We start from the raw sequence: 12,718 nt of genomic DNA, 5'->3' as shown, positions 1-12,718 counted from the left end.
GGAAACTCCATATGCCATGGGAGTGGCCCAGGAAAAGGCAAAAGAGAAAAAAAAAAAAAAAAAAAGAATCTTAGGGAGTACCCATCATGGCGGAGTGAAAACAAATCTGACTAGGAACCATGAGGTTGTGGGTTCCATCCCTGGCCTCGCAGAGTGGGTTACAGACCTAGTGTTGCCATGAGCTGAGGTGTAGGTTGCAGATGCAGCTTGGATCTGGCATTGCTGTGGCTCTGGTGTAGGCCAGAAGCAACATCTCAGATTGGACCCCTAACCTGGGAATCTCCATATGCTGCCAGTGCAGATCTATAAAGACAAAAGACGAGAAAAAAAAGAATCTTAGGAACTCTATCCTTACGTATTATTTATTTATTTATTTATTTATTTATTTATTTTGCTTTTTAGGGCCACACCCACAACATGTGGAAGTTCCCAGGCTAGGGTTTGAATTGGAGCTACATCTGCTGGCCTAAACCACAGCCACAGCAATGCTGGATCTGATCAGCATCTACAACCTACACTATAGCTCATGGCAATGCTGGACACCCAACCCACTGAGCAAGACCAGGGATCAAACCCACATCCCCATGTATACTAGTCAGATTCATTTCTGCTACACCACAACAGGAACTCCTTTAATTTTTTTTTATTTTATTTTGTGTGTATGCTTTTATTTTATTGTATTTACAACACCTGCAGCATGAATAAATTCCTGGGCCAGCAATCAAAGCCGCACCACAGCAGTGACAATGCCAGATCCTTAACCCACTGAGCCACCAGAGAACTCAGGAGCTCCTTAATTTTTATTTTTTATTGGAGCATAGTTGATTCATAATGTTGTCTTACCTTCAGGTGTGCAGCAAGTATTCTGTCATGTGGTGATTATGATCTGCAAAGGATCCTAGAACTCAACTTCGGTCCATTGAAGAAATGACAAAAGAAGCAAGAGTCCGGTGGTAAGCAAGGAGAAGAGCGAAGGCCATAGGAGCTATAAAAAGGATGACATAAGAGAGGGAGAATTTCAAGTCTACATGTTTAATGTTTCTACATTTCCCAAAGTACACTCCAAATGGGTGACACCCACGTACTGAAATTAGACTGTTTGGCCAAAGAACCTCCTCATGGCCATTTTGATGTCCCTGTTCCTCAGACTGTACGTAGATGAAGGGGTTCAGCATGGGGGTGACCACAGTGCACATCACCGAGGCCACTGCATCCTCCCTGGGGGAAAGTGAGAGAGCTGAACTGAGGTACACCCCAAGGCCTGTTCCATAAAATAAACAAATAACTGCCAGGTGAGAGCCACAGGTGGAGAAGGCTTTGTACCTCCCACCTGATGAGGAGACTCTCAGAATGGAGGAAACAATTTTAGAGTAAGAGAAAAGGATCCCTGAGATAGGGAGAAAACCAGAGATGCCACCCACACAATGCATGGCTATGGTATTGGCGGAAGGGTCAGAACAGGATAGGTTGAGGAGTTGAGAAGGATCACAGAAGAAATGAGAAATTTCCACATCTCTGAAGTAGGCAACTTTTACCACCACCAAACTGTGCATCTGAGAGACCAAAAGGCTGGTGAGGAGTGATACCAACACTAACAAGCCACAGACACGTGGGTTCATGATGACCAAGTAATGCAGGGGGTGACAGATGGCCACAAACCTGTCATAGGCCATCACAGTCAGGAGGAGACTATCCAAACATCCAAAAAGCATAAAAAATGACATCTGTGTCAGGCAGCCAGCATAGGAGATGACTCTGCTGTGAGTCTGGATGTTCACAATCATCCTGGGGACAGTGGTGGAGGTGAAGCCCATGTCAGCCAAGGACAGGATGGAGAGGAAGAAGTACATGGGGGTGTGGAGGTGGGAGTCAGAGGTGACAGCCAGGATGATGAGCAGGTTCCCCAGCATGGTGACCAGGTATATGGACAGGAACAGCCCAAGGAGGAGGGGCTGCAGGTCTGGATCCTCTGAGAGTCCCAGGAGGAAGAAGTCAGAGACACCCGTTAGATTTTGTGGTCCCATGTAGCTCTGACACCTTTTGAAAAAGAAGAGAGAGAGAGGTTTGGAAGAAAGGAAACAGGTAAATGAGCATGCAGTCCTACTATGTGCATATTTTGGATTTAGGATATTTACAAGCCAATATTCACACTTGGGGTCATACACCCTGGTACCTTCAGCACTATTTCACAAAGTTCCAAATCCAGTTTTCTTACAGCTCCTTTCTCACTGGATTCTACGTTATTCACCTCTTTCTATACATTGGCTTAAAGAATGTTAGAGGAGCAAGGAAATGGAGAGATAACAAATCCCTGATCATGGCAAAGGACAGTCTATTCTTTTAATGAAATATATTGAGTAAGAAAAAGCACAACATTGTAAATCAACTAAACTTTAATAAAAACATAAAAGTTATATAAAAAAGAAATATCCCTCTCCCCTTTTGAAAAAAAAATCATTCTAATTAATACAGTTAGAATCAGCCTTAATTTATTCAGATACAGCACAGGAATTTCTCTTGACTCAGAATGTTGATAATCTAGATATTCCTCGAACTATGTCATCTGGACTCTAAATAAAAGTCAAATGTTCATAATTAGAAAGGGGTTTTTTGGGGGGAGGGGTCTTTTTTGTTGTTTTTTTAGGGCCACACCCTTGGCACATGGAGGTTCCCCAGCTAGGGGTCTAATTGGAGCTGTAGCCGCAGGCCTATGCCACAGCCACAGCAACGCCAGATCCGAGCCATATCTACCACCTACACCACAGCTCATGGCAAGCCTGGATCCTCCACCCACTGAGCAAGGCCAGAGATCGAACCCACAACCTCATGGTTCTTGGATTCGTTAACCACTGCTCCACGATGGGAACTCCTGGGTTGTCTTTTAAAAATCTTTTCAAGGGAAACCTGTGCACCACTGGTGAGAATGGAAATTTGTTTGGCCACTGTGGAAATTCCTTGCTTTTATGGTTAAAGGGGAAACATGGTATTGGGACAAATAGGGGATTGGGATTGACATATACACACTACTCTATATAAAATAGACAGGTAACATGTCTAGCACAAGAAAATCTACTCAAAATTATGTAATAACCTATAGGGGAAAAGCATCTGAAAAGGAATGGATATATAGATATATATATATAAAATGGGTTTATTTTGCTGAACACCTGAACTAACACAACTTTGTAAGTCCACTATACACCAATAAAATTTAAAAAAAAAAAATACAACTACCATTTGATTCAGTTTTTCCAATTCTGGGTATTCATCTTAAGGAAATGAAAACACTAATAGGAAAAGTTACATGCACCGCTCTGTTCATTGTAGCATTATTTACAACAGACAAGATGTGGAAACACCCTAAGTGTCCATCAGTGGGTGAGTAGAGGAAGAAAACATGATATATACACACAATGGCACACGATTCAGCCATAAGAAAGAAGGAAATCCTGCCATTTCTGACAACATGTATGGACCTTGAAGGCATTAGGCTAAGCAAAATAAGTCAGATAAAGACAAGTCATGTAATTCACCTATGTGTGGAATCTAAAATCAAACAAACCAACCCTAAACTCGGAGAAAAAGAGGTAAGATGTGTAGTTTCCAAAAGCTGGGGGTGGGGGTGGGGAGTGGAGAAATTGGATGAAACGAGTCAAAATGTACACCCTTCCATATATAAGATACAAAGTGCTAGGGGTGTAAGGTACAACACAATGACTACAGTTAACACTGTTCTGTGATATATTTGAAAGTTAAGAGAGCAAATCCTAAGAAATTTCAAGGAAGAAAATGTTTTTTTCTTTTCCTCTCTACATACAATGATGGATATTACGTCATTGTGGTAATCGTGGCACAATACGTTTGAGTCAGGTCAGTATACAGTACACCTTAAATTTATATGGTGCTAAATGTCAATTACATCTCAAAAAACCTAGAAAAAAATGCTTTTCAACTGTAACTTCTAAACTCAGCCTAGTAGGGAGTTCCCTGATGGTGCAGCAGGTTAAGAATCCAGCATTGCCATTGTTGGGACTCAGGTCTATGCTGTGGCATGAGTTCAGTCCCTGGCCTGGGAACTTCATGCTGCAGGTCTTGGCAAAAACAAAAACAATAACAAAACAAAACAAAAACAAACAAACAAACAAACAAAAAAACAACCTTAGTCCAGTAGACTTCAAATTTTGATAACTACATTTTGGTAAATGCAAAGTCACAACATCATTACCCTATAGACGGCATTAGCGTACAGTGCACTTCTGGATCATTAAACAGGAGTTCCCATTGTGGCTCAGTAGGTTAAGAACCCGACTAGTATCTATGAGGATGCAGGTTTAATCCCTGGCCTCGCTCACTGGGTTAAGGATCCAACATTGCTGCAAGCTGTGGTGTAGGCCACAGATGTGGTTCATATCCAGCGCTGATGTGGCTGTGGCTGTGGCTGTGGCATAGGCCAGCAGCTGCAGCTCAGATTCGACTCCTAGCCAGGGAATTTCCATATGCTGCAAGTGTGACCCTAAAAAGAAAAATAAAATAAATTAAATTAAAATTAAAATGTTTAATCCTAAAGAGATAAACTAAACTAAAATAAAAAATATTTTCTTCCTATTTTTGATCTTATGCAGAATTGTATATCAACCCTGCGTATTCTCAGGGACACACTAGTGTCTGGCTCTGCTCTTTGTTTCTCTGGTCTCCCTTTCCTGGTAGCTTGGCAAAAGCACTTACACGTATATCTAATTCCAAACATTTGGAGGTGCTGTATTTTAATCAAATCCCACTCACCTATTTACAGTGGAGGAATTAAGGACCATGGCAGGCCCCCAAACCAGGTCTGAAACCCAGACTTCTCACACCTACCTAACTTCAATCTTTGCTGAAACAGGGGGAATTTTCTTTAACTTAATTCTTCTAAAATTCAGTTCTCTCAGATCAACTCTCTGAAGGTGACTCAGATCTTCATTTCCCTTGACAGGTCACACTATGATTTAATTGGGGCGGGTGGGGAACACAAGAGAAAATAGAAACTCATATAACAAACATCTGGGGAGTTTCCACATCCACAAAATAGAGATAATTAACTTACTGGGTTGTTTCAAGACATTCAATATAAAGATTAAATATAAAGACATTAGATATAAAGTGCTCAGACCCAGGGTTCCCAGTCCTAGTTGATTATTATCTTTACTTGGAAAATTATAAAATAAACCCATGCCCAGGCCATAGCCTAGAGCCAATTAAATAATAATCTCTAAGTGTACCGTTCTTAGTGGTCAAGAACACTGCCTTAAAGTACGTCCAGGTACTTAGAAAATGTTCGATTAATAATTGCCTAGGAGTTCCTGTTCTGACTCAGCAGGTTAAGAACCTGATATAACATCTGAGAGGATGCAGATTCAATTCCTGATCGCAGTCAAGGGGTTAAGAATCTGGCATTGCCACAAGCTGGGGCATAGTTAGCAAACACGGCTCAGATCTGGTGTTGACCTGGCTGTGGCATAGGCTGGCAGCTACAGCTCCAATTCAACCCTAGCCTGGGAACTTCCATATTCTGCAGGTGTGGCCTTAAAAGGAAAAATACACATCTTGCTTATTATTACTATAAGTAATATCCAATGCCTATATTTAAAATATAAGCATTTAATAGCATTTGCTTCAAAACATTTAATAGTTTAAATACAATTAAGTAAAACTGGTTTTCTTCAAGTCCCTGCATTATCCCATTGTTCTGCAAACCTGTCCCCAAAGCAATCGCTGTCATTAATTTGGTCAGTATATTTTCTGTCAGTGTTTCCACAATGTTAGTCTATATTTATGTATTTATAAAGCTTTGAAATGTTATACAAATGGTACATTATTGCACATGTTGCATCTAAAACATTCTCGCTCACAACTTTGGGTTTAGGTTTAAATCTTTCTGTGAATGCATACATCTAGATACAATACTTTAACTGATATGTAATATTGCCTGAAGAAGGAACTTCATTTTACTTACTAAATTTCTTATTTTGATAATCCCATGAAAATTCTTTTGCCTTTCTCCATATCATACAGCTGAGAATTTCATTTATGGTATGTGCAAGTTCAACTTTACTATTTACTGACTACATTTGTATTCCCAACAGAAAAATGGATTGCTATCAATATTCAAGGTATTATTCAGGTATAGACTAAGAGACACCTCTGAAGTATCTAATGATAGTCATTCCATGATCACTGCTCCATATGAAAACTTGCATCTTAACAAGGGAATAATATTTCCATATCTCAGATTTTCAAACTGGACTGTAAAGTGCATTGCTATCATAGGAAATCTATAATCCATCATATTAGTGCCACCAGTGCCCCTAAAACCACTGGTTCAGTATCCTAAGTCACAGATGTGTGTAGAAATGCCTCAGCTTCTATGCGGTGTTCCTTATCTGGAAATTGAGAAGATAACAGCCAGCTCCAGAGATGTGGGGCATCTTAGGATGGTGGAACTTAATCAATATTTGGTCCTTGCTTTGAACCAGAATTATAATTATTTTTGGAATAGTGGGCTTATGCATGAAATGCAACCCTAAGAGAGTTTTAATAATCTTTTGATTATATTTTTACTTAAAGAATAGTCGACTTACAGTGTTGTGCCAATTTCTGCTGTACAGCATAGTGATCCAGTCATACATACATATACATTCTTTTCCTCATACTATCTTCCATCATGTTCTATCCCAAGAGATGGGATACAGTTCCCTGTGCTATGCAGTAAGACCTCGTTGTTTATCTATTCTAAATGTAATACTTTGCATCTACCAACCCCCAACTCAGTGTCCATCCCACACCCTCCCTGCTCCCCCTTGGCAACCCCAAGTCTGTTCTCCATGTCTGTGAGTCTGTTTGTTTTGTAGGTAAGTTCATTTGTGCCATATTTTAGATCCACATATAAGTGATATCATATGGTGTTTGTCTTTCTTTTTCTGACTTACTTCTCTTAATATGAGAATCCCTAGTTGCATACATGTTGCTGCAAATGCCATTCTTTTGTTCTTTTTAGGGCTGAGGAGCATTCCATTGTGTGTATGTAATTGGCTATATGACAGGGAATCTGAAGAGTATCTTTTCCCAGGGTGTGCACATAGAATGACTTGGATGATAAATTGTAACTTCCCCTGCTCCTTCTGCCTTTTCTTTTCAGTATTTATGAAAATCACTGTGTTGTTCCTTGAGTACAACAAGAGTAATTGAGTAATTGAATGTTGTAGAGCTATTAAATGGAAAATAATAGATCCCATTTAGAGTCCATGTCATACACACAGGCAAGTACTATTTTATCTTGTCTCTTGTCCTAGGGGGCATCCCATAAGCACAGGCAGGAAAGCATCAGTGTGTGCAAGCCATATTGATTATTCTGTGTTTCTGCGACCCAAAGAAGGGTCTACTCAATAGTTATCATACCTGGGGAGTTAAGGATCAAGCATTGCTGCAAGCTGGGCATGGGTCGCAGACTCAGCTCGGATTGATGTTGCTGTGGCTGTGGCTGTGGCATAGGCACAGCTGCAGCTCCAATTCAACCCGTAGCTGGGAAGGTCCATATGCCGTGGGTGAGGCCATTAAAAAAGAAAGGAAGAAAGAAAGAGAAATCAATGTGACTCAGCCATTTCCGTCCAAGTGCTCAGTGTCTAGCTGTATAGGGACAAAATAAAATGTTTTGTCAGATATTCATTAAAAGTTAAACTGTCAAATCACAGGATATTTTGGCCAAATGATATGAACCTTAGGGTAATCAAAATCAATAATATTTTTATCAAAAAGTTTGCCCTTAGTTTATGCATCCATCCCATATTTACCCACATAGACAGTATCCATTCCCTGTTTCTTACTCAGTGAGGTGGTATCAAACCGAAATCAACTCAGATGACAATGTCGATGCTCTGAGATACTAAGAACTTGCTCCAGCTCGCTAGATAATAAATGCAGCAGATAGGATTTAAAATTATACGGTGGATCTCTGAGTCACAGGTAGTTAACTTCTTCACACTAATACAACTCAGGAAGTTTAAACCAGAGATCCACAGGTCTTAGCCAATGACACATCTTCTGTACATCCTCTCTGTTTCTGGTCTCCTGAGTATGGATGATGTTATGTCTCCAGTTTAAATGGAGAAGGCTGAATTACAGGAATGGAGGAGGAAGTGGACAGGTGAGGCAATATCCAGGAGCAGAGATCTGCCCTCAGCTGTTATGAGCCAATGATTTCTGTGATCCTGCCTATGATCTCAGCCATCCTTTCTACGGTTGGTGCCACCCACAGCTCCCCACTGCGGTTTACCGGTAACCTCCAAAATGAAGATCACAGTAACCGGAGATGCTTGATGGAATGGCCAGAGAAGTGAAATGACTGGGTTGGCAAAGGGACAATGCTGGCCAGGTGTCTGTGTCTTCAGTCAGGCTGTTTGATTCAAAGCTGACTTCATCCTATTCTATCCCATGATCTGGTGCAAGTTACAATAAATAAAAAAACCTATCATCCTTCTCTCATTTGTAAAAGAACAATAACCTGTACACATATATCTGAGGGGTGACTATGCAGATGAAAAAAAATAAGCTACGTGGAGCACTTAATTCAGAGCCTGGCCCTTGGGAATCTTTAATAAATATTCACGATACCACATATATGATCATCTGGCATCATCCTCATTAGCACCTTCATGATCATCTTGGAATGTTTAGGGGACAGTTTAGAGGGACTCATTTCCTGCTCTGGTGAGAGAGATGCCAACAGAACCTAGAGCCAGTATGGGAGGAAAGCAGAAATAAGACTTCTCACTGAGACCAACAGCATCAACTTCATATGCCTCTGAGCTGACTGCGTATTGGTGCCCTACTCGCTCATCCTCCAACTGTCCTGCTTATCCTGATGATGAAGAAACCATCCTGCCCCAGTCCCTCCTGTACTCAGTATCTCCAGTGGTACTCACTGCAGGGCACTGCCTTTGTGCTGGGGCATGACAAAGGAATGATGGTCAATTGCCCTTCCCAGGCTGGGTGAGTGATGAAGGTTCAGGTTCTGTTCTCAGGACAGACAGGAAGACAGAGTCAGATGGACCCCTTGATGAAGACAATGACTATGACAGGAGAAGACACACGTACTGATCCAGCTGGACTGGGACCAACAAACTGAAATGTTGCAGGGCACAGGCTGCTTATTTACAGGAGTCTGGGCTTGAGAGTTCAATGCCCAGAGCTCAAAATTAGCCAAATTGGCCCATGTTATCTCAGTCTCTGAAGGTCTGTTAATATTGATGGTATAGGATTACAAGAGATGTCCTTGGGAAAAAAAAGAAAAAAAAAAAAAGGCGTTCCTGTCGTGGCTCAGTGGTTAACAAATTCGACTAGGAACCATGAGGTTGCGGATTTGATCCCTGGCCTCCTTCAGGGGTTAAGGATCTGACGTTGCTGTGAGCTGTGGTGTAGGTTGCAGACACCGCTCGGTCCCGTATTGCTGTGGCTCTGGCATAGGCCAGCAGCTACCGCTCCGATTAGACCCCTAGCCTGGGAGCCTCCATATGCCGCAGGTGTGGCCTTAAAAAGAAAAAAAAGAAAAAAAAGAGAGAGAGATGTCCTTTGTACAGTCTGGGTCCTGCCCATTCTCAGGAGGAATCTCATCCTTACTCCTCCTCCTGAACTTCCTGTTTCATACATCTTAATAAAAAAACTCAGACTTACTGTTTATGTGTTAGTTTCATGTGTACAGCAAAGTGATTCCGCTATGCGTATATACATATACTCTTTTCATATTCTTTTGCAGTATAGTTTATTATAAGACACTGAAGATAGTTCCCTGTGCTATACAGTAGATCCTTTTGGTTATCTATTAAATATAGTGTGTATATGTTAATCTCAAACTCCTAATTTACCTCTCCCACATCCCTTTGGTAACCATGTTTGTTTTCTATGTCTTTGAGTCTGTATCTGTTTTGTAAGCACAGTTCATTTGTATCACATTTGTCTATGTGGCATCATTTTTTAGATTCTACATATAAGCGACGTCATATGATATTTGTCTTTATGTGACTTCCTTCACTTAATATGATAATTTCTAGGTCCATCCATGTTGCTGCAAATGGCATTATCATTCTTTTTATGGCCGAGTCATATTCTACTGTATATATGTACCACTTCTTCCTTGTCCATTCATCTGTTGATGGACATTTAGGTTGCTTCCATGTCTTGGCTATAGTAAACGGTGCTGCAGTGAACATCGGGGTGCATGTGTCATTTCAAATGATAGTTTTCTCCAGATATATGCCCAGGAGTGGGACTACAGGATCATACAGTAACCCTATGTTAGTTTTTTTTAGAGAACCTCCATACTGCTCTCCACAGTGGCTGCACAATTTACATTCCCACAGACGTGTTAAATTAACCTCTATTGACATGTGAGTTTATAATCATCAAATGCATTCAAATGACCGAGTGATCTTAGGGAGAATTGGGTCTTCTACAGCAAGAATCTGATGGTATTCTTATTTTCTCAGTTAATTTTTTGATTGTGGAAGCAACACTTAACATGAGATCTACCTTTTTAACAGATTTTGAAATATTCATATATTATAATTGACTGTAGGTACACTGTTGTACAGCACATCTGTAGGGCTTGTTCATCTTGATTCACTGAAATTTTATGCTGTTTTATGAGTAATTCTCCATTTCCCCCTCCTGCCAGCCCCTGGCAACCAGCTTTCCACTATATGATTTTATGAATTTGACTATTTTAGATGAATCATATAAGTAGAATCATGCAGAATTTGTCTTTCTGTGATTGTCTGCTTCACTTAGCATAATGTCCTAATGTCTGCCCATGTTGTTGCAAATGGCTGGATTTCCTTCTTTTTTCAGGCTGAATAGCGTTCACAGACTGCACATGTGATAATATTTATCAGTTTCCATTAATCTGTCAACTGATATTTAAATTGTGCCCAGATCTTGGCTATTGTGAATAGTGCTGCAATGAACTTAATAGCACTACTATCTCTTTGAGATCTTGATTTCACTTCTTTTAGATAAATACCAAGAGGTGGGATTGCTGGATCACATAGCAGTTCTACTTTTAAGGAAACGCTACAATGTTTTCCACAGTCACTACCACATTTTTTATTTATATCAACATTGTGCAAGGGTTCCAATTCCTCCACATCCTTACTAACATTGTTGTCTTTGGGGGTTTGCGTTTGTTTTTTTTTTTTCTTTAATAATAGCCATCCTGAGAAGTATGTCATGATGTCACAGTGTGGTTTTGATTTGCATTTTCCTGATGAATATTGATTTTGAGCACCTTTTCATATACTTGTTAGCCATTTATATATTCTTTGGAACACTGTCTATTTAAGTCCTTAAGCCACTTTATTTTATTGGGGTATAGTTGACTTACAATGTTGTGTTGGTTTCAGATGAATAGCAAAATGAATTAGCTAGAAAGATAGACATATCCACTATTTTTTCCCATACCCTTAGCCCATTTTTTAACCAGGTTATTAGTTTTTATTTTTTTTTACTCTTAATTTGGAGGAGTTCCTTACATATTCTGGAGAGTAATTAATTATCGACCACGTGGTTTGCAAATGTTTTCTCTCATTCCATAGGTTGCGGTTTTTTGTTTTTTTTGTTTTTTTGCCATGCCCACAGCATGTAGAAGTTCTCATCAAACCTGTGCCACAGTAGTAACCAGAGCCACAATAACAATGCCAGATCCTTAACTTGCTGAATCACCAGGGAACTCCAGGTTGCCTTTTCACTGATAAGGAATCTGAAGTACACTGAGTGGCCACAGGTCTCAAATTTTTGGCGAGACCTAGGTGGAATTGTGTCTTTAAATCCCTTACTCTTTCTGTTATCTGTGATGTGTCTCTCATACCAAGGAGAGTAGTGTTACTCCTGGATAGCTGTTGTGGACCTTTGCAGCAGATTTATATTCAGGCTTTCCCCACATGCATAGTGTTAGTTAATAAATAACATTCATTCTAAATTTTGAAGTTCAACAGGAAAAAGAAGAAAGGATTACTTCTGGAGCAGGTGAAATGAGATGTCAAAGGGCAACATCACTGTATTAGTCAGGGTTCTCCAGAGAAGCAGGACCAGTAGGTTATACATATATTTATAGAGAGAGAGGTTTAAGAAAATGACTCATATGATTGTGGAAGCTTGTTATAAGTCCAAGGGTTGCAGTGTAGATCAACCGGCTGGAGATGCAGGGGTGAGTTGTAATTCAAGTTCAAAGACAGTGTGATGGCCAGATTCCTTCTTCCTCCTTGAGGTCAGTCTTTGTTCTATCAAAGCCATCAACCGATCGGATTAGGCCCACACACTGAATGATCCACTTTACTCAAAGTCCAGGGATCTAAATGTTAATCTCAGCCAAATCAAAACAAAACACTTTCACAGAAACATCTAGAATAATATTTGACAAAGTATCTAGGCAACATGACCCAGCCAAGTTGACTAAAATTAACTATCACAATTACCTTGGCAAATTCCCATTACTTTCCCAATGAGAAATTCCAAAGTTCCATGAATAATTTTGCCCAATCCTTAAGTTTTCAGAAATGGAGACACAGAGCTATTCATTGTTTCAGACCAGATCACACTCCAATTGTCTAATTTCAGCTCATGAAAACCAAGCAATCAAAGTCCTAATTTAGCCATTTTTAAAGGGAGTTATCTCTTCTCACTGATTGGTATA

The 12,718-nt window shown here is 40.2% G+C and overlaps 1 pseudogene; it reads right to left on the bottom strand.

Moving 5' to 3' along the window:
- Nucleotides 1-1,090: 1,090 nt before the first annotated feature.
- On the bottom strand, nt 1,091-2,094 carry LOC110259763 (olfactory receptor 7E178-like; annotated as a pseudogene).
- Between the last annotated feature and the right edge of the window lie 10,624 nt (nt 2,095-12,718).

The sequence above is a fragment of the Sus scrofa genome, chromosome 2, assembly GCF_054392235.1.
Source record: "Sus scrofa isolate SSC_HxYL_T2T_F1_AM1 chromosome 2, Sscrofa_HxYL_maternal_Yorkshire_Landrace_v2.0, whole genome shotgun sequence".
Lineage (NCBI taxonomy): Eukaryota > Metazoa > Chordata > Mammalia > Artiodactyla > Suidae > Sus > Sus scrofa.
Note: the sequence above shows the minus strand (reverse complement) of the source record. Positions and strands in the feature narration are given on the sequence as shown.